The sequence below is a fragment of the Juglans regia genome, chromosome 13, assembly GCF_001411555.2.
Source record: "Juglans regia cultivar Chandler chromosome 13, Walnut 2.0, whole genome shotgun sequence".
Taxonomy (NCBI): domain Eukaryota; kingdom Viridiplantae; phylum Streptophyta; class Magnoliopsida; order Fagales; family Juglandaceae; genus Juglans; species Juglans regia.
Window position 1 is genome coordinate 36,785,389 of NC_049913.1, and position 4,768 is coordinate 36,790,156.

Consider the following 4,768-nt stretch of genomic DNA (forward strand, 5'->3'; position numbering starts at 1 on the left):
AAATAAAAAAGAGATAGAGCTATCTTTGAAAAATAATAACAATTTTAATCCGACACAGCTTCCCTCCTTCCGGTGGTCGTACTCGTCGAGAGACGAGAGTTTGCTGGCGTTTTGATCAGACACGAGATTTCAATGGTTTTGTTTTCCTTTGCCGCTTTCGAGACTTCATTTTGGGGCCCATTACAACTTAAGTTGTAAAGACCCACCGGAGAGTGGGGGAGACCAGGCCAGTCATCACACTATCCTTTTCAGGTGGTAGTTTTAAGTGGGCTGGCCTTTTAGAGCACTGACGTTCGACTAGCTAAATATCAGTGAAGTTAAAAATATGATTAATTTGTTATTGATAAATGATATTTATAATTGTGAGTATGTAAGTATTGTGTAATCATTTTAAAATAAATAAATAAATATAAGACCTACATAAAAATAAATTAATTTTTTATGAGTGGACATCACTCTTTTTCAAAGCGACTGTATGGGGTTTGCGCATTCCGCGACTGTATGGCATTTGCGCATTCCACGACTGTACGTAATAATACTTTTTTTTATTAGCTCTGTTTAGATGTTGAACTGAGTTAAGATGAGTTAAGTTCTTTAAAGATAGTCGTGAGTTTAAATGATTTTGATTGTTAATATGAGTTTAAATGTATTTATGGAAAGTTGAAAAATGTTATAGGTCCATATGTAGAGAGGTATTGAGTTGAAAAAGATTGTAGGTCTCACGTGTAAATAAATTTTGAGTTGAGATGAATTTAGTGATTTGAGAGTTGGGTGTTTAGATATTAGACTTAACTTAAAATTATACTGAATTAAGTTAATCTCAATTCAGTCTAAGTACTAAACGGGGGCTAAATCAGCTGTATTGGACTAGATAAAGTCCTTTAAGTAATAATATGAGTTGCAATAAATCCAAACATTTCTTCATCTTGACTAGACAATGTTTATAGCCAAAACACATTTTATTCTAAAATATTGTTATAACCAAATATTAATTAACATGGTCAATAATAATATTAATTAACTGATTTTGTGCATAGTTATTAATATTATTATCTCTAATTATTAATTAATATATGGTTATGCAGTTGCAAAATATGAAAAAAATTTAAAATATTATTTTTTAAAAAATAATATTATATTAATATTTTGTCTAATATATCGATAATTCAATGTGGTTCTATATATTGAATGGTTTTGGCTTTAGGCAAAACATGTAGTTTTAGGCAAATTTTGACTTTGGTTTTAACTAGGCCATTGTCAATACTCTTACTTTTATACTCAGGCTATTATGTGAAAACAATTATTAATTTCAAAATTTATTCTATTTTTAATTTTATTTATAACTTAATTAATTATAAAGTTGCATAAAGATGACTTTCGATTACTAAGATACGTGAAAGAAAATAAGGTATTTTTACTCTTAAAATTTTACAATTTTTAAAAGGAAAATGTTAGTATGTCGCCAACTTTTGCCCTTCATTTTGACTGCTCATATATTAAATTTATTTTTAGTTAATGGTTAAGGAAGCGACTTTTAAGGTATTGGTGTATTTTTTATATTTTTTAAAAATATTTAAAGATGTTTAAAAAATGTGAAAAGGAAAAAAAAATATATATAAAATTTGTACTAGTGGGCACACTCAACAATCAAATCTAGTTGACACACTGGCATCACTATTTTTAAAATCTTTTTATGACCTAATTTTACGTGATTCAACGAAAACAAAAGCGCTCTAATGCCTTTTTTGTTCCTTGAAATGGTAGATTTTGTAACGTATTATAACTGTTGTATGATTTAATTTTTCAAGTATTTTAATTTTTCTTACTTAATAGTTAAATAAATGATTAGTGAAATTGTATATTTTTTTCCTTAATGTTAGTGATGTTAAAAAATTATTGAAAAGAAAAAAATTTGAAATGCACTAGGGGCACACACACCCAGCAATAACTGTTGGGCGGCCCGCTAGCACCATTCTTTGATTTTTACATGGTTGTCGATGTCACTTTGATTCGTCAACAAGATGCACGAATTACAATATTGATATTCAATTATATAAATATTGCACACACTCTTTAAAAAGAATATAATCAATTATAAAAATGATATTATTTTTTTATATATAGTTTCCAGGTTTTGTACAATTTTTTTGAAAGAAGTATGCAAAATTTACACACTCTATAACCATGTATAAATCATTTCATTTGCTCCAAAATGTCATTCTCAACTCTTTTACTTCTTATTAAAATTTCATAAACTTAAACAAAAACTAAACTAAATGGTAAATATGATATAAAATGCCAATTTCAGCATGGTGTTGATTTAATATATAATGATCTTGATGGTTGAACAGTGTCACTATAACTTTTTGATAGTTTGAATGTGTCAATTTTAATAGTTGGAAGTATAAAATGTAAATTAACGGCTTGTAACTGAAAACAAAAAAACATATGTAATATTTTGTTTTTTGAATTTGGGATTGTATTTTTTTTTTAAACATACTTTTCAGTACTCTCTAATTACTAAGGGCTTATTTGTTTTCAGAAATGAGATGAGATGAGTTGAGATTAAAGTTAAAAATTTGAATAAAGTATTATTAAAATATATTTTTTAATATTATTTTTATTTTAAGATTTGAAAAAATTAAATTATTTATTTTATTTTGTGTTGAAAGTTGAGAAAGTTGTAATGATTATATGAGATTAGATGTTTCATAAAAACAAGCGAGCCAATATTTTATTAATTAGTATAAAAATCGACACATTGTACTAAGTATATTTAGTACGTACCTCAAATTACAAAAATCGACATACTGCACCCTTGGACTATAAAAAAGTTATCACGGGCACCATTTTATAAGACCCAACTCATGTTAATATATTACCATTTCATGACCTATTTTGCATTCATCATAATGATTAGAATCAACCACGAATTTGTGTTATTTGTGAGTTTTGGTAAAGGACAATGCTAAATGTGCACTCCAAATATGCACACCAATGTAAATGATTTTTTCTTTTTCTTTTTTTCTTTTTAGCTTTTTTAAACATCCTTAACCTTTAAAAAAAATAAAAATTCACTAATAGTCACTTCCTTAACTATTAAAAAAATAAAATAAAATAAAATATAAAATATATGAATGGACACGTTTACAAGTCATGCTAGCATTTTCCTTTAATAAATGAATCGTGTATATATAATGTATTATCACATTTGAAAATTTGGAGTGTAAATCAGTACTATCGAGTACATGATAGATAGTGAAAAATTAATACATCTTTTCTCTATATTTTTATTTTCTTATATATTTGTTATAATAATTTATCATAAACTTATAACTGGTTTTGATTGAGACTCATCTCACTAATATTCACAAATTTCAACTCACAAATCTCATTACTATTTACAAATTATCTAAACTCATCTCATGTCTCAATCCAAACGGGACCTTAGTGTTAAGTAGTACTGGTTTTCATTTAATTTCGAGTACTATTTTCCCCTTTTTATTATATATCCCACATTAATTAAATTAAAAGAAGATAAGAATCTTATTTATAGCACTGTCACTTATAATTAACAGTGTACCTGATCAATAATAAAATTGTTGTGCAATGAATAGTACTAGCAGTACAAAAAAAGGATGGTTTGACGGCGTCCCATAAACGCGGGCAATTGAACAATAAACGCCGGTAATGTTTTTACCGTCATTTGTTTACTGGTACAACTTAAGCGCCGGCACTTAAGGGTCGAAAATGTTATTTGACGGCGTTTATTTAAATGCCGATATCCCATTTTTTGTTACTGTCGTTTTGTTTATTATGTTGCTGACATTTTCAAATGCCGGTAATCAACCAGTTCCTCCCCAACATTTTTTTTCACCGGCATCTACAAGTGCCGTAAATATTTGTTGCACCCGACGTTTTGTGGACTATGTTTCTGACACTTACAAATGCTAGTAATCATTTTTTATTTTACTGACGTCTACAAACGTTGGTAAATTTTTTTTGTACTTGCGTTTTGTAGATAATGTTACCGACGCTTACAAATGCCAATAATCATTATTTATTTTACTGACTTCTATAAGCGCCTGTAAATTATTTTGGTATTGGCATTTTGAAGAATGTTATCAGCGTTTACAAATGCCAATAATTGGGTAGTTATTTTGTCAGCGCCAAAATAGGCACCCATCAACCGAGGTAGTTTATTTTATTGACGTCTACAAGCGTCGGTAAATGTTTATACTCTCAACATTCTAGAATGTTTTACTGGCGCTTCTAAATGCCGAAAAAGTAATTAGTCGATTATTTATTTTTCGATACCTATGAATAAATGTAGTTTTATTTTACTGATGTCTACATGTGCCAGTAAATTTCTTTGGTCCCAACATTTGGAGACTGTACTATCAACCCTTACCAATGCCAGTAATTATGCATTATTTTACCGACTTTTTCAAATACCAATAAATTACAATCTTAGCATTTTAGATATTGTATTATTGGCACTTATAAATATTGGTAATTGAGCGATTTAAATTTACAATATATCATCCATAAAATTTAAATTGGGGTGGCAAACTCAGGCTGCATAGCATCATTTTCCTTTAATTATAGCATATACACAATAAAATTATGTTATGTAGATTATGTGTGATGTCAAAGTATTTAAATACCAATACTCTAATACAACATATATACATACACACATTACTTAATTTCCTATATCTATCAACTTTCATATTGTAGTATAATTTATAAAATAATTTTGTAGCTT